Source organism: Ovis aries, chromosome 1 (assembly GCF_016772045.2).
Source record: "Ovis aries strain OAR_USU_Benz2616 breed Rambouillet chromosome 1, ARS-UI_Ramb_v3.0, whole genome shotgun sequence".
Taxonomy (NCBI): Eukaryota; Metazoa; Chordata; class Mammalia; order Artiodactyla; family Bovidae; genus Ovis; species Ovis aries.
In genome coordinates this window covers 202,621,885-202,639,991 of record NC_056054.1, presented here as the reverse complement: position 1 = coordinate 202,639,991, position 18,107 = coordinate 202,621,885, and the positions used below count along the sequence as shown (strand labels likewise).

The 18,107-nt window shown below is 38.3% G+C and overlaps 1 protein-coding gene across 2 annotated transcripts in view; it reads left to right on the top strand.

The window, feature by feature from the left end:
- Positions 1 to 18,107, top strand: part of MAP3K13 (mitogen-activated protein kinase kinase kinase 13) — a 158,098-nt gene continuing 139,991 nt past the window's right edge. For both annotated transcript variants that reach the window (XM_004003078.6, XM_060419588.1), the window contains exons 1-2: positions 1 to 67; positions 2,545 to 2,673. The gene's annotated coding sequence lies outside the window, so the exon portion shown is untranslated. The remainder of the gene's footprint in view (positions 68 to 2,544; positions 2,674 to 18,107) is intronic.

Here is an 18,107-nt window from a genome sequence, read left to right as displayed (position 1 = left end):
GTGGAGGGCGTCGCGATGGGCGGGGCGGGGCGTCCGTGGTCGTCCTGGAACCGTGGATTCCAGGCAGGTAAGTTGCGTGCCGAACCCGGACCGGACAAGGGTGGAAGTTGGGCTTGGGGGCTCAGTTTGCTCAAAACTCCAAACTCGGGCAGGGAAACGTGGCTCTCGCTTGATACCGGGGCTGGAGGAAAGGTTCCTTGGCATACGGCTCCCTGGAGAGATAGGGATACGAAGAACTTTATAGGAACGGGGTCGTGAGGAGGAAATGAGCAAACGAGGTCATGGAGGAAATACAGATAGGTTGAGTCTTCTAGGAATCGGTCATGACTTGGGTGGGGGGTTCGGGGGTTGGTCACAGGCTCATGACTGTTGGCGCTCGGAGGTGAAGACACAGAACCTGGACACTGAGATGAGCTGATCTAGAGTTCATTTCCCTCCTACCTGGTCCCCCATCCTATCCTGCTAGTAGGGAACAGCGACATCGTCTTTTCATTTCTTAATCTAGGACAGTGCCTTGTCACTATTAGGCATCATTAGATGCTGTCAAATGAATGAATTAATGAACGCACGAACCCATTCTGGCTCACCTAGGGGAGCTTCTAAACTTCAATGTTCCTACTTCTGAATGTGGAAGTGATGCCAGCTTAGTTTGCTAACTAGTGGCTTTGAGAACGTCAGTGCAGTAGAGGTTCGGGACGTTGTTGTTGTGTGGTTATTGAAACATAGAAATGTGTCTTAATATTTTTCCCTGGGGTGGGTGGAGAGGAAAGGCTATCAGTTTGACCTTTTTCAGGTTCCTTCACTTTTCTGGGAATAACCTCCAGGTGAATGATACCGGCCAGGAGTTGGCCATCAAATAAATTGCAGTTGTAGCAATGAGCTTCTAATTAGTGTTGCGTTCCTGCGTGCTAAGTCGCTTCAGTCGTGCGTGACTCTGCTACCCCAGGCTCCTCTGTCCTGGGATTCTCCAGGCAAGAACATTGGAATGGGTGGCCAGGCCCTGCCCAGGGGATCTTCATCCAAGTATCAAACCCAAAACTCCTGCGGATCCTGCATTGCAGGCGGATTCTTTACCACTGAGCCACCCGGGAAGCCCAGTTAGTGTTTTAAGTGCTTCTTTTCTGTAATATGAACTTATTTTTCTTTTTCATAATGTTTTCTTTCTTAAATTGGGGTGCTTTTTACATTTGAGATGTAAATGAGAAGTATTTCATAACAAAGATTAAAATAGTTATATACAAAAGTCCAGGCAGAGATTTCATCTGGTGGGTGCACAAAAGTTTTGTGCATTGTGCCTCGGACTCCAACGCCGTGGACTGCAGCCCACTAGGCTCCTCTGTCCCTGGAGTTTTCTGGGCAAGATTACTGGAGTGGGTTGCCGTTTTCTACTACAGGAGATCTTCCTGTCGCAGGGATAGAACTGTTACCCTGTGTCTCCTGTTTGTCCTGCATTGGCAAGCGGATTCTTTACCACTGAGCCACCTGGGAAGTCCACATAAAGGGTCAACTCCTTCCAAATAGTTGTAGGAGGCTTCCAAAAGAATGAATCTCTGTAGGTTAAATTGTTTCCATAGTGAGGTATTTGTTTAGGTGTCTTGAATGGAATAAAGAGTGGGCATGTGCTAAGTCCCTTCAGTGGTGTCACACCCTTTGCAACCCTGTGTACTATACAGCCCACCAGGCCTCTGTCCATGGGATTCTCCAGGCAAGAATACTGGAGTGGGTTGCCATTTCTTCCTCCTGGGGATCTTCCTGACCCAGGGATCCAACCAGCATCTCTTCTGTCTCCTGCATTGGCAGGCTTACTGCTAGCACCACCTGGGAAGCTCAAAGAGTGGGCATAGACCTAAATAACCTGATTCTTTTTGGTTGTCAAATGGGAAAAAAGTGCAGATGACACATCAGGCTTGTAGTAAGATCTGGGCATGAACCCCTATCTAGATGCATTGATTGATTTAGGTCTAGGGAGGTGATTGTGTGTAGGGGTTTCATACTGTCAAATGAGATAGTAGCTCCTAAATGGTTCTAGAATGTTGTTATTAGTTTGGATGTAATGGAGTAGGAAAACCTGAATTTATGGCTTTTTGTTTATTTTACAAGGAAGAAAACTAGTAAGCGTTTTTAGGTTTAACAATCTAAGATGTTATTAAAAATAGGTTGGAAAAAACCAGAAGTAGAGATTTGAATACCTTATTGAATTCATACAATTTTTAAAGTTTGCCTGCCTTTAAACCTTGTTTTCCCAATTTCTGGAAATTGCTGGCATCCAAATGATTTTCGCCTTTGTGTGCTCTTACTATGGTGTGTCTTTTAGGATACATGTAAATTTGGTGCAAACTAATGTTTTGAGATCCTCTAGATTGATCTTAATGTTAATGTCATAAAGTCTAATTTTGCTGTCTCATTGTGCATTCAATGTCATGTCCGTTAATTCTGCACATCTAAATAACTATATTTGTAATACTTATTGTAACTGTTATTCATAATAAATTGGTATCCAAGTGGTGACTTAGATATGTGCACTGACGTTCTTGAGCTTTTCAGTTTTGCAGAACTCTTTGATATCTGTGGATGCTAATATGGACTTCGTTTAGAAAAATCCATGGACCAGTAAAGGACAAAAACATGAATCAGTTTGTATTTTGGCATTCAAATCCTAGCACTTTGGGAAAGGTAAGTTGTTAACTGTTTTATGTTAGGTGAAAAGTATTGATACAATAGCCCTGGATTGGTCTAGAAAATTATAGGATTGTGATTGAAAAATATAGGCTGAATCTCTCTGAATTATATTTTAATCTGCATCTTCCAAAGCAGTTTGAGTTTTGTTCATTTTATATGAGGGAATGTTACTATTTCTCTGTAAAACTGATCAGAAATTAGAGAGATTGACAAGATATGTTATTCTTGGAACATTATTGCTCTGTTTTCTTTCTGTTGACTCTCGTTTCAACATTTTAGAACCTGTAAGTATGGGGTCGCAAACAGTCATTAAATCATCACACGTCCAAATTTGGCTCTGTAATAGTATGTGTCCCAAATCTAGCCAATTTTATTTTATGCTTTAGGTTAAAGCAAGAAAAGAAGCCTCTAAGTATCTTTAAAAAAAAAAATCCTGTCTTACATATGCTTTTTTCCTTTTTCTCCATTAAAAAAAATATATTAGATGATTCATTCATTTTCCAGGCTTTTAATCTTTCTGTCCCAGGGGCAAAGTTTCTCTTTTTAAAATTTCTATTTTTCCTAGTTGAAGAGTTTTTTAAAACTTTTAACTTCTAACTTTGCAATAATATTAGGCACCTTTTAATCACTAATTATTAAACTTGTAGTTTGTCCTGGTCTCTGTAGACAAACTGGCTTCTTGTTTGAAATGCGTTCATTTCTAAAAGTAGGTTTTACTTCTAGGAATCCATCTTTCAGATATATTTGCACTTGCACATCAAAATTTGTTTATGAACATATTCATTCATATTATTTGAAATTAAGAAAACAACAACTAGAAATAACCTAAATATCCTTTAGCAGAGTCTGGTTAAATGAACGCTTTCATAGAATGTAGTATTTGCTGCTCTTAGAATGAGTTAGATCCATAGGTGGGGATAAGGAAAAATCTCTAAGGTACATTGTTAACTGACATAAACAATATAGAACTGTATGTATAGTCTATTTTCATTTGTGTTTTTGAAAGCATATGTTTCTATACATACCTGTAAAATTTCTTCAGATCCATGTAAGGAACTATTACTTACAGTACTTAAAGAACAGGTACTCCCAGGGAATGAGACTAGAAGTCTAGAGAAGGAAGGAGTCTCATGTTTTTTCTGTATTCTCTTTCTGGTGGATTGTTTGTTTGTTTGTTTGTTTTTTACTATGAACTTCTATTTTTAATGCTAAGAAACAAAAAGTAAGGCTTTAGGTTAATTATGTGGAGTCATTACTATTCCTTATGTCTATTGTCCTTATGATTATTTGCACTGTTCAGGAGGAATGAGGTTGCACAAGTGAGTTGTTTATTTCAGAGCTGCATGAAAGGTTTGGTGATGTTTTAATATGTTTGTAATCTTGACATTAGACTATTATTCATAATAAGAAGTTGTTAATAAATTAGGTGCTTAGCGTTGCCGAGCTCAATGCTCATACACACTTCATCGCATGTGCCTCCCTACGTGATGCGGGTGTTGTTCCCTTTTGTTTGCAAGCTATGTTTGTGTTGGATTGGCATGGTTCTTCTGAACCTCTCTTTATTGCTGATTGGATGGACTTGTTTGAATTGAATTACTATTTAGCAACTCTACTCTTTAAACAGACCTTACTGTTATTATTTTACTTTGTTCTTGAAGTCTGGAACTGGCTTAAGGCATTTCAAAGAATGGCTTGTTCTGTTATAAAATCAGGAAGCCAGAAGATCACTTAGATATAGTTGGATAATTTCATTCTGCATTGAGAATATTCCTTCGAAATGCCTGTTTCTCTGCCTTAGACTCAGCAAAAATTTCTGATGACTTACTTCTCTAGCCATCTTTGTCTCTCTATACTTTCATTGGGTAAAATTTGAAATAAGAGTAGTGCATCAGTACAGTGAGTTATACAAGAAATTTGAAGATGTAATAGTACCATTTTGTTAGTGGAGGGATTTTGTTTGAAACTTGCTGGAGAATAGGCTATGTAAGATACATACCTGTGTGACACTACTGTCATATAAAATATATCATTGTGTGTCTTGTTAGAAGCAAAATGAAGGCCACTACTCTAGGGGCTGAGTCATGATTAATAGAATAGAACAGATTATGGTATGCCAGGTGTTTTATATCGATACCACACTGGCTGACTATTTTGCATATAAATCATTTCTATTAAATAATGCTTTGCTTCTTGAGATCTGTGGGACTAATCAGTACTGGCCACAGTTGGAGGAGGGGGAATCACTGGGCAGAATGCCTAAAGTAGGAGTCCTTATTCTTGCTAAGAGAATGGATAGCAATGAATTGAATCCAAGGGTAGACTCTGTTTTCCTGAGTTAAGATGAATGTGGTAAAGGTGACTTATAGAAAGAAAAGAGATGAAAGTAAATTATATGTAGAGAACATAGAATTGGGCAAATACATGTGTGTGTGTGTACAGGTATGTATATAATACATTATATATTTAAAATGTGTATATATACTATTTCACACACATATATATTTTCCATATGTTTTGTGTGAAAACTACAAATTCTGAATAGGAAGGTATCCAGTTAATACAAGAGAAAAAAAAAATCAGAATTTTAAGGCCTCAGAGCTGGTCTGTTAGGGGTTAATTCATAATTGTGAGAACAGCTTGAAGAATTTTGGCAGTGTTAAAAGATCATTCACAGGGCCCAAGTGATGTTAAGGTAGACAAAAGCCTGAGGATGAGAAAGTTAAAATTTAGTAACATGTAAGATTATGGTTAAGGGTATCTTTTAAGATTCTGTTTTATGCCATTATTTTGAGTGGGGGGAAAAAGAAGAACTGAAAAGTATATTGCTGTTCAATTTGAATTCAGCTAGATTCATAAGCTTTTCCTAGTGTGCCAATTGTATGTGACCAAAATGGATTAATTGGACCCATTACCTACAAAGTAATTAGTTTTTGTATATTAATTATTAGATAAGCCTGGAAGGAGGAGAGAATTGTTTTTAATCAATCTTAGGATTATATAAAAGGACAACTGTGATGATCCAAGTTGAGAGCACTGAGACTACTTTGCTTAGAAAAAAGAAGACTTGGGAACAGTTGGAGAAATGCCATAGGAAGTGCACTTGTTCTCTGTTATTTGAAGCCAAAATTAGTTCTAAATGAGAGAAGGTGTAGATAGAACTAGTCAACAGTGGAGCAGATTGTGTCCAGAGGCAGTGAACGCCGAGTCGTTAGGGTCTCTTAAGCAAATTCTGAATGCTGGCAGTGTTGTAGAGGGTACTTCTCATTGTTTGGAAGATCGTACCAAATTATTAATAAGGTATATTTTAAATCTGGAAAAAATTATACTGCAGTTAAGTGTTTTATTATGGTATGTGTATATGTTCTATTATCCTTGTATTTAAATTCTGAGAGCTAACTTACCTGCTGCTTATTCATCTACTAACTTCAGTTAACTTATAACCAGGACATAAAATTACGTGAGCTTCCGAATTATAAGACAAAACCTATATGCTTTTCTCAGGTCTTTACTCAGTTCATTTACATTTAGACATAGTTTAACATGCTTAATTAACTGGATCTAACTCCAGTGTATTAGAAGCAACAGATTCTGAGTGGGCCAAAAAGAAAGTTACTCAGTTGTATCCAGCACTTTGCGACCCTATGGACTATACAGTCCAAGGAATTCTCTAGGCCAGAATACTGGAATGGGTAGCCTTTCCCTTCTCCAGGGGATCTTCCCAACCCAGGGATTGAACCCAGGTCTCCTGCATTGCAGGAAGATTCTTTACCAGCTGAGCCACAAGGGAAGCCCATCAAATAGAGGCAGGCACATTGACAAGTGTGGACAGCAACAGTCAGAAAACTGACCAATTAATTTGAAATTTGTAGCAACCCAGGCTTTTTTGTGAGATGAGAACTCTTCTGTGTTCGTGGATATTCCAAATGATAACCCTGACTGAACTTAAATAATTTGTGTTCAGTATTTTCTATTTAAGAATACCTAAATTTTAGAAAGATTTCTTTAGTTCGTTTTGTAAGACAGATATTTGGCATCTGGAGAGGGTACGTGCATTGTACAGTGTAAAGAGTTAGGACTGTAGAGCAGTAAACATAGATTTGAATCTGGGCTCTAGTATCTACTTGCCGTTCTATTAATTAAGTTTATTATTCAGTCTAAGCCTCAATCTCTTCTCCTATAAAATAAGAAATTACTGAAAAGTAAGTGTATGTAAAAGATTTGCTTATATTAGGTGTTAAGTCAATAATAGCTATTATTATTTCATTATTACCATAAAGCCTACTCTACCTTGAATTTCTTTCTCTTCAAAGAGAGTAAGAATAAACTTACCTGATAATTTTATTGTAAGTTTATATATATATTAATGCTAATAAAGATGATGACATGCTTAAAAAACCTTTTTAAAAATTGTGTAAATAATCCATGTCCACTTTACAAAAAATAGGGTATAGAAAGAAAGGATATGTATATCCCTCCCAAAAGGAGTACAGTCATCTATAATCCTCTCCCACTGTTAATATCTATGTGACGTGCTTTGTTGTTATTATCTTTGGCTGCCTGGGTCCTCGTTGCTGCACGGGCTTCTCTAGCTGTTGGTAGGCCAGGGCTGCTTCGTAGTGGGGCGTGTGGGCTTCTCATTATGGTGGCTTCTCATTGCAGAGCATGGGCTCAGTAGTTGCAGCGCTCCGACTCGAAAGCACAGTCCTAGTGGTCGTGGCGCAGAGGCTTAGTTGCTCTGTGGCATGTGGCGTCTTCCTGGACCAGGGATCAAACCCACGTCTTCTACACTGGCAGGCAGATTCTTGGTTCAGTTCCTGGGTCAGGAAGATCCCCTGGAGAAGGGAATGGCTATCCATTCCAGTATTCTTGCCTGGAGATTTCCATGGACAGAGGAGTCTGGTGGGCTACAGTCCATGGAGTCACAAAGAGTCAGACACGAGTGAGTGACTAACATACACAGACACACACACACACACAAAGCCGCCAGGGAAGCTGCGTGCTTTAAAGTGCTTTGACATCCCTATCGGATGTCACTTCTGAGCAGTGACGTCTGAAACTGATTCTACCTTACTACTGTTGGAAAACGTAAACTAGTCTCTACCCTTGCTATTCTGCGGAAAAGGAAATGGCAACCCACTCCAGTACTCTTGCCTGGAAAATCCCATGGACGGAGGAGCCTGGTAGGCTGCCATCTATGGGGTCGTACAGGGTTGGTCACAACCGAAGCGACTTAGCAGCAGCAGTAGCTTGCTATTCTCAATATGCAGTGAAAGATTGTGACATGACATAATGTTGATTTAAAGAAAGCCCTAGTTCTGGGAAGCTTTGTGTAATGAAAACAGTTTTGTTAGAGTAGTGGGTGTAGGTTGGTGCTGTGGGGCTGGATGGCCTGAGTTTGAATTCTGACTCAACCCTTTACTAGCTCCGTAAGCTACCTGAAATTTCTTAACTTCTCTGGACCTCAGTTTCTTCACGTGTAAATTGGGGATAATAGTAATATCTAATTTATGAGATCGTTTTGAGGATTGAATGAATTACCCTACTTAAAGGCTTAGAGTAGTCCTGGCACAAAGTATAGACTCAGTAGATATAAATTGCTCTTATTAATTTTTAAAAGCTTAATTCTTTCTTGGGAAAAAAAAAGGATGTTTACTGGAGCAGATTAAAGAAACAAGTTAGAATGACCACAAGAGTAGTCAGTGAGATATACTGTGTGTTTTTCTTTTGAACTTGCAAAGTGATCTCAATTTTAACATTCAAAGGCTCTGTTAATTTTTCGACCCGTTTAAATCTTGTCAAGCCATGATATTCCCAATTTAGCTTCTTTCTCTACCCCACAAAATCAATTTCATTTTATGTTGTCTCATCCAGCAAATATTCTGGCCATGCTTTCAAAAGCCCAGGAAATTCTCTTTAAATCAGTGTATCTGACTATAGCTCATGGTGGTTCTGTAAGAACTTTAGTTTAAGTTGCAATTTGATGTGAAGAATGTTAATCAAAGTGATAAACCCATGAACATATTTATTCTTTCAGTACACTATATCTCTTTAAAATCTCTTTCCTTTTCTTCTTAATTCCTTTTTGTTTTCTTCTTTTGCTCTTTCAGCATAGTATCTAGCAATCTGATTAATTACTGTTCAAAGAATTGCAGTTTTTCAAAACCCTCAAGAACTTTCACTAGACTTGCTAGTAGTATCTTTTTGTGTTTTGTTTTAAAGTATCAAGTACAAGTTTTTGAAGACCCTGGGGCCTACCATTGAACATTATGTGTTCAAGATTTGAGTTTGAATTACTTCATCAAGACTTAGATCCTCTTCAAAAGCCTCAAGACTCACCTGCATTAAAGCTCTCCTTTGAACCCTCTCACAAAAATAAAAGCTTAAATTACTAAAGTCCATTAGTACCTTACCTTTTATATCCTTTTCTCTGATTTCTCTTCAATTTCCTTGGCCTTTAGGGTCTTTCATGTTGTTTATGTTCCTTTAGACTACAGCCAAGGAACCTGTACTTTCCAAGAGAATGTGCATCCCGGGCCATAAGTTTTCACTGATAGAGAAGTGTAAACTTAGCATGAGAAGCTTAGAATCAGGTCTTTTGTTGTATCCTATAAAGACCTGAGTCAACACTAAGAAGATGAGGATGAAGTGGTAAAAATATGTGAGGTCAGATTATGCTGTCAGAACCTACGTGTTTTAGAGAAAAGAACCCTCAACCTAAAAGTTAATGATTCTTAGTTTCTCAACTGGGCTTCCTGGTGAGGTAGTAAATAATTTGACTGCCACTGCAGGAGACACAAGAGACGTGGGTTCAGTCTCTGGGTTAGGAAGATTCCACGAAGAAGGAAATGACAGCCCACTCCAGTATTCTTGCCTAGGAAATCCCATCGACAGAGGAGCCTGGTGGGCTATAGTTCATAGGATTGCAAAAAGAGCTGGACACAATTTAGCGGTTAAACAATAGCAGATATCTATGTGGTTTAATCCCTCATCTTTAGATCCTTCAAGTCATATGTTACCTTCTCATTAAGGCTCTAACAACTGATTTAAAATGGTAACCTCACCACCACCCCCAAGGCACCCCTATTCCCCTCTCTGCTTTACTTTCCTCCCTGGTACTTGTCTCTGCCTGATGTCCTATTCACTAGTGTTCTCCCCAGCACCAGAACAGTGCCAGATGCACAGTAGGTGTTTAGAAGATATTTATTAAGTGAATGAATTTAACTGGTGTTCACAGAGGTATGTGTTTGGGACAGTGAGTCCTATAAACCGAATTATGGGGACCTAGTATTTTTTAATGACTTTTAAAAGGATGAATTAATTAAATTTATTTATAGCTTGCTTTGTTCTTAATATTTGAAGCAGCTTCTAAAAAGGCATATAGTACAGTGGGATGAAGACATATAAAAAGAACAAAACAAAGTGAGTGAATTAATAATAGTAACATTAAGCTGGGGTAAAGTTAATGTAAGAAGGTCCTCCATAGTGACTAAAGGCAGATTGTAAATTTGACTCGTTAAAGAATTGCTCAGAAATTATCACTGGACTTGAATGAACTCTGTTCTGTGGTACAGGTCACAGACATTTGAGTCTTACATAGGAACCCAGAAAACCTATTTGGTTTAACTGTAAGAACTTGTGAGATTACTCTTATAAAAATACTTGCTTTCTATATTAGGAAATTTCCTATTGGTATAAAATGTACACAGTCTATCCATAATAAAGCCTCTGCTGTTCTGAGTGCTGACCATCATAGCTATCAGCCTCTGCTTCTGTTGTGTTATTTACAAGGTTGATTCAAAAAGTTTGCTGTCAAAGATACCAATCAGGACATCAGTAACTCTGACTTCTCCCACTTGTAGAGTAGTATGAGATTCCAGTGGTTGGGACTTCCTTTTAAGATACATAATTGGAGGCTTAGAAATAGGTTTTTCATTGTGCGATATACACATATATCAAGATACTCGTATATCAAATTATTGTATTGCATACCTTAGACTAATGTAAGGTTGTATGTAAATTATATCTCCATAAAACTAGGGGGGAAAGTTTTTATACAATCAACCACTGAATTGGGATGGAGAATTGGGAGTTAAATAGGCAAATTAGACTTCAAGAAACCTTTCACTGATAGAGCAGCCAAAATCAGAGCTATTTTGTGTACATGTGAAATTAAATGGGATGTTGTGCAGTAATATATATCTTTCTGTTCATGAGATATATACTTTCCAAATTCTTTGTTGTCTTTTTTTTGTCACTTAAAATAAATAAAAACAAAACTGAGAATTCTGGAAATGCCTGCAGGCCAGAGATAAAGGGAGGGCTGCAAGAGGGGTAGACAATAAACTCTGCAGTGTTTAATTAAACAGAGATGGCATTTTGAGACAAAAGAGGAGAATATTTAGCTAAGTGGTGTTCCAGTGGCAAAATATGCTTTTATTTGACTTTTTCTTATTTTTTTACCTTTCTCCTTTCTATCTTTGACCTGGAGATAAGCAGTACTTTTGGAAGGCAACTTCTGTCCTGTCCCATTTTTCAGATAGAAGGGAAGTAAATGAACATTAGACTTTCAGGGAAATAATGAAAACATGGCTTTAAAAAAAGAATTTATGTTCCACATATTCCAAAGTCAGAATATGGGGAGACAAAAGAAGACTACAGAAACATTCAGCTCAGTTCAGTCTCTCAGTCGTGTCCGACTCTTTGCGACCCCATGAACTGCAGCACGCCAGGCCTCCCTGTCCATCACCAACTCCCGGAGTTCACCCAAACCCATGCCTATTGAGTCAGTGATGCCATCCAACCATCTCATCCTCTTTCGTCCCCTTCTCCTCCTGCCCTCAATCTTTCCCAGCATCAGGGTCTTTTCCAATGAGTCAGCTCTTTGCATCAGGTGGCCAAAGTATTGGAGTTTCAGCTTCAGCATCAGTCCTTCCAATGAATATTCAGGACTGATTTCCTTTAGGATGGACTGGTTGGATCTCCATGCAGTCCAAGGGACTCTCAAGAGTCTTCACCACAGAAACATTAAAGTGAACAATTTGCATAAAGGAAAGGTAATTTCAACAAAAGCTTTATTTTATAACATGTTGCTAATTAAATGATCATATTGGGTTACATTTAATCTCTTAAGTATACATTATTCTAACAGTGCATAAGTATACTTTATGCTAATTTAAAATGTACTCATTTTGCTTTACATATTTTATTTGATGGAACTTTCTGTTCATTCTTTAAGGAAATCAAATGTCTCTTCATTTTGGCATTTGATGAGTAACAGTAAAAACTTGAGAACAGACAGAACTATCAGTGTAAAAATAAAGCAAAGGTCATCATATTTTCTGGCATAAGTGGTATAGGAGCAGAAAGATCTTGTTTTCAGTAAAAGTGTCGAAGTGGCAGAAAGAAAATACCCCAACAACTTTGCTGACACAAATTTTGCTACAGTGAGGACAAAAAAAATTGTCCCAGGTTTTAACTCAATATTTCCTGAACTGTGTTACTCAGAAAGGCTGATACAGCTAAAAGAGACTTTGTAAACCAAAACAGTTCTATAATGACTTAAGTTTGGAACATGTCACATTCTTTTTTGGAAATTTAGAATGCAAATTAGCATTTTCCAAACCTATATGTGGCTAGCAAAGAGTCCAGCACCACTGAGCAACTTTCACATATGTGTGGCTGGAACTCTTTTTAATAACCCTTGGAACAAGGTTTCATTCATAGAATGAAATGCTATTCTAGATTGAAATGCTAAAATTGAAATTCATAGAAATGCTGTTCTAGATTGAAAAATAAATTTAAAATATATATTCATACATATACACATGTATGTTAATATATTCTATTATAGCATAATATTATATATCCTCTGAAGTTAATAAATCCAGATTGTCAATGACATTTTTATCCAGTATCTTTAATGAATATAGAGGTTAGAATATTAAGATTATTTCAAAATTTGCACACATGTACTAAATTGAATGGTCATTAAATAATAGTACAGCATTCACGTAGATAATCACTCGTCTTTTCCTGCACACGCTCTCTTTACTTGTCTTGCAGTTCATCACACCCTTCAGACTTTCCTCCTCCTTCTCTGACTGTCCCTTGTAGTCCACTCTGTTTCTCTTCAGTTTTTTGACTTCTAAACACTGGAGTGCCCTAGAGATCAATCCTAGGACCTTATCTCTTTTCTACCTAGACCCATTTCTCTTCAGTTCAGTTCAGTCGCTCAGTCGTGTCTGACTCTTTGCAACCCCATGAATCGCAGCACGCCAGGCCTCCCTGTTCATCACCAACTCCCGGAGTTCACTCAGACTCACATCCATCGAGTCCGTGATGCCATCCAGCCATCTCATCCTCGGTCGTCCCCTTCTCCTCCTGCCGCCAATCCCTCCCAGCATCAGAGTTTTTTCCAATGGGTCAACTCTTCTCATGAGGTGGCCAAAGTACTGGAGTTTCAGCTTTCGCATCATTCTTTCCAAAGAAATCCCAGGGTTGATCTCCTTCAGAATGGACTGGTTAGATCTCCTTGCAGTCCAAGGGACTCTCAAGAGCTTTAAGCCAACTTTTTCGCTCTCTTTCACTTTCATCAAGAGGCTTTTTAGCTCCTCTTCACTTTCTGCCATAAGGGTGGTGTCATCTGCATATCTGAGGTTATTGATATTTCTCCTGGCAATCTTGATTCCAGCTTGTGTTTCTTCCAGTCCAGCATTTCTCATGATGTACTCTGCATAGGAGTTAAATAAGCAGGGTGACAATATACAGCCTTGATGTACTCCTTTTCCTATTTGGAACCAGTCTGTTGTTCCATGTCCAGTTCTAACTGTTGCTTCCTGACCTGCATACAGATTTCTCAAGAGGCAGGTCAGGTGGTCTGTATTCCCATCTCTTTCAGAATTTTCCACAGTTTCTTGTGATCCACACAGTCAAAGGCTTTGGCATAGTCAATCAAGCAGAAATAGATGTTTTTCTGGAACTCTCTTGCTTTTTCCATGATCCAGCAGATGTTGGCAATTTGATCTCTGATTCCTCTGCCTTTTCTAAAACCAGCTTGAATGTCAGGGAGTTCACGGTTCACATATTGCTGAAGCCTGGCTTGGAGAATTTTGAGCATTACTTTACTAGCATGGGAGATGAGTGCAATTGTGCGGTAGTTTGAGCATTCTTTGGCATTGCCTTTCTTTGGGATTGGAATGAAAACTGACCTTTTCCAGTCCTGCGGCCACTGCTGAGTTTTCCAAATTTGCTGGCATATTGAGTGCAGCACTTTCACAGCATCATCTTTCAGGATTTGAAACAGCTCAACTGGAATTCCATCACCTCCACTAGCTTTGTTTGTAGTGATGCTTTCTAAGGCCCACTTGACTTCACATTCCAGGATGTCTGGTTCTAGATTGGTGATCACATCATCATGACTATCTGGGTCGTGAAGATCTTTTTCGTACAGTTCTTCCGTGTCTTCTTGCCACCTCTTCTTAATATCTTCTGCTTCTGTTAGGTCCATACCATTTCTGTTCTTTATCGAGCCCATCTTTGCATGAAATGTTCCCTTGGTATCTCTAATTTTCTTGAAGAGATCTCTAGTCTTTCCCAATCTGTTGTTTTCCTCTATTTCTTTGCATTGATCACTGAAGAAGGCATCCACTCTCAAAGTTTTAGTACCTTAAATACCAAAACATTTTTAATCTCCAGCTTAGACCTCTCCTCTGAGCTCCAGATGTATAAACATCTACAAGCTTAACATGTCCATGTATGTGTCTAACATTCATCTAAAATTTAGCATGTTCAAAACTGAACACCTGATCATCCCTCTCATCAAACTTCTTTTTCATTTTTTTAATCTTGGTAATAGACAATTCTATCATTATTATTTCTCAGCCTTGGAGTTATCCTTGATGCCCGCCTTCTCTCATGCCAACCATCTGATCCTTGAGAAAGTCCTGTGGGCTCTGTCCTAAACATACAGGCAGAGTCCAGTCACTTCTACCTCCTAACTTAACCTTCTTTCTTCTACCCTTGCCCCTTTCTATCAACACAGCAGCCAAAGTGATCTTGTTAAACAGAAGTAACATCAAGTCGCTCTGCTCAAAACTCCAGTAGCTTCCTGTCTGACTAATAAAAACCCTTTGATGTGATCTGCTCCTACTCTTCACCAGGTCACCTGTTTCAGCCTTCTCTCTGTTTTAAGGATTTTGCTGGTGCTATGCCCTGTGCTTGGAATGATCTAGAAACTGTGTGGTACTTTCCCTCACCTCCTTCAGGATCTGACTTGGAGGTCACACTAGCTACACTCCCAACTCTTCCTTCCAGCTACCACACACATACTTCTTAATCCCTTTTCTTGCTTGCTTTTTGTCCTTCTCACTATATAATATTCCATGTATTTTCCTTCTTTATCTCATCTACTTTCTCTCAGCTCTGTTATATAAGCTGCATGTGAGCAGAGTGATTTGCTTTGTCTTTTATTTTCTGCTGTAACCCTAGTGCCTAGAACAGGGTTTAACTCATAGTGAGTAGTGAATAAATATTCATTGAGTGAATGAATGAATCATGTATGAAACTGCTCAAGTGGTTGAATATGGTATTGCTTAATTGTCTTAATGTGGCTGAATATAAAATAATTAAAGGTTTTTTGTTTATTGAAATCAAAGTATTTTTGACATAATGGGAAAAATCCCATTAAGCTGAGACTTTCAAAATGTCAGTATACGTTTATACTCATTCGACTACTACTTATCAAACCCTGGATATTTTCAGGTATTCTGTCAGTATGCAATTAAGAAATAGTGCTTTCAATAGGTTTGTTATTGTTCAGTTGCTCAGTCATGTCCGACTCTTTGAGACCCCATGGACTGCAGCATGTCAGTTTTCCTTGTCCTTCACCATCTTCCGGACCTTGCTCAAACTCACGTCCATTGAGTCGGTGATGCCGTCCAGCCATCTCATTCTGTCGTCCCCTTCTCCTCCTGCCTTCAATCTTTCCCAGCGTCAGGGCCTTTTCCAGTGAGTCAGTTCTTCGCATCAGGTGATCAAAGCATTGGAGCCTCAGCTTCAGCATCAGTCCTTCCAATGAATATTCAGGATTGATTTCCTTTAGGATTGACTGGTTTGATATCTTTGCAATCCAAAGGATTCTCAAGAGTCTTCTTCAACACCACAGTTCAGAAGCATCAATTCTTCGGCACTCAGCCTTCTTTATGGTCCAACTCTCACATCCATTCATGACTACTGGAAAAACCATAGCTTTGACTATATGGGCCTTTGTCGGCAAAGTAATGTCTCTGCTTTTTAATATGCTGTCTAGGTTGGTCATAGCTTTTCTTCCAAGGAGCAAGCGTCTTTTAATTTCATGGCTGCAGTCACCATCTGCAGTGATTTTGGAGCCCCAAAAAATAAAGTCTGTCACTGTTTTCATTGTTTCCCCTTCTATTTGCCATCAATAGGTTAGAACTAAGTAAGTTACTCTTGAATGGGTAACGTAAATATAGTCAATAAGTAGTAGTATTTTCTTCCTAAACCTGCCATAGCATGTAAAAATAGATGTATATAAAATGGTAGCTAATTTACTTGGAGAAAATAAGAGTGCACGTACAAATAAAAAGTCACCAAAGAAAGCTCAAGAAGAAAAGATTGACTTCCAAAATTTTATGTACTATAATGTAGTTGCCCTTGAAACCGTGTGGTATTAGTACAGATAGGTCAAAATATAAGGTGCAAGACTGAAAACCAAAATTAGACACATCATCATTAAGAGGATTATTTTGAAAAACAAAAACCTAACCTGTGAATCAGAAATTAGCATGGATCCAATTCAGAAGAAAAAGCACTAGTATATGTACTGCACATGCATATATAGAATGAAGACAAAGATGGAAACAAATACCAAGATAAAGATTTGTGAAATCAAGTTGTTTAGAGATTGTTTAATAAGCATGGAATATTAAAGTGATAACATTTTCTTAGTATACATAATTTATGCCAAAATTAAAAGTATTAATAAACAGAGCAAATAAACCAAAGTGCTTTCTGGACATGGTTTTAGATATTTTAAAAAACCATTTGCAATTGCATATGGAAATTAAAAATCTTTTAAATCTAAAGTTCATATTAAACTATGGGAGGAGAACTTTTGCTTCTGTTTAAGATGTAGAAAGTTGCAAAGAGAACATTTCTCTCACTCCTAACATTAGAAAAACCTGATAATCCATAAAGACATTAACTTTTCTTGAGTCCATGAGAGAGCTGGGTTCACAAGGCAGTCAGGTAAACCGAAATTCCAAAGACAAGCCCTTCTGAGAAGAGATGGGGCACAGAACTGTTTTTACGTTTGGCAGAGCATGAGAGGAAACAGTGACCAGCATAAAAGGGTGATTGCTAAAGAAAAAGTTAAAATTTTAACGAATTCTTGATGTTTGAATATGGGGCTAGAATAACAGTCTAGAATAACTGGGAGCCCCAGACACCAGGGAGTCTGCACTCACTCAAGCTGTTTTCTATAGATCCCTTGTGTTAATTTCCTAGGGCTGCCAAAACACAGTGCCACAAACTAGAATGAGCTAAAACACCAGCAATTCTATCATAGTTCTGGATGCAAGAAGTCCAAAATCGAGGAGTTGGCTGTGCTGTCTGTCTCTCTGAAGAATGTAGGAAAGAATCTACTCCATGCCTTTCCTCTCTCTTTTTAAAAATTGATATTGGATAGTTTTTATTATTTTTAATATTTGTTTTATGTTGGAGTATAGTTTATCTCCTTGCATTTCTCCTAACTCGTGGCATTTGCTGACAGTTCTCAGTATTGCTTGCTCTGTGACCGCATGGCTGTAATCTCTGCCTTCATCTTCACATGACTGCCTTCTTTATGTGTGTGTGTCTGTGTGTCTGTGGCACCTTCCCAACATCTTAACCATTCAAGTGTTCAGTAGTGTGACCTTTATGCACACTGTGCAGCATATAAGTTTTGGCATATTGTGTTCTCATTTCATTCGTCTCAAGATATTTCCTAATTTCCCATGTGTTTTCTTCCTTGATGCGTTGGCAGCTCATAATGTGTATAATTTCCACATGTTTATGTGGAAGTTGTTTGGTTCAGCTCCTGAAGTTGTTTGGTTCTTTTTTTTATGCTTTGTCTTTGCTGATAGTCTTGTTTTGTTCATGCGTCATTTCCCTGATTTTCTTTAGTTGTCTGTGTTCTTGTGTAGCACATTGAGCATCTTTAAGACGATTGTTTTAATTCTTTGTCAGGTAATTCATGAGCCTCCATTTCTTTAGGGTCTGTTTCTGGAGATTTATTTTGTTTCTTTGGTTGAGCCATGTTTCCTCCTTTCTTTCTATGCCTTGTTTTCTGCTGGAATTCGCACATTTAAAAAAAACTGCTACCTCTCCCAGTTCTAGGGACTGGCTTCATAAGGGGAAGACCGTCACCAGTC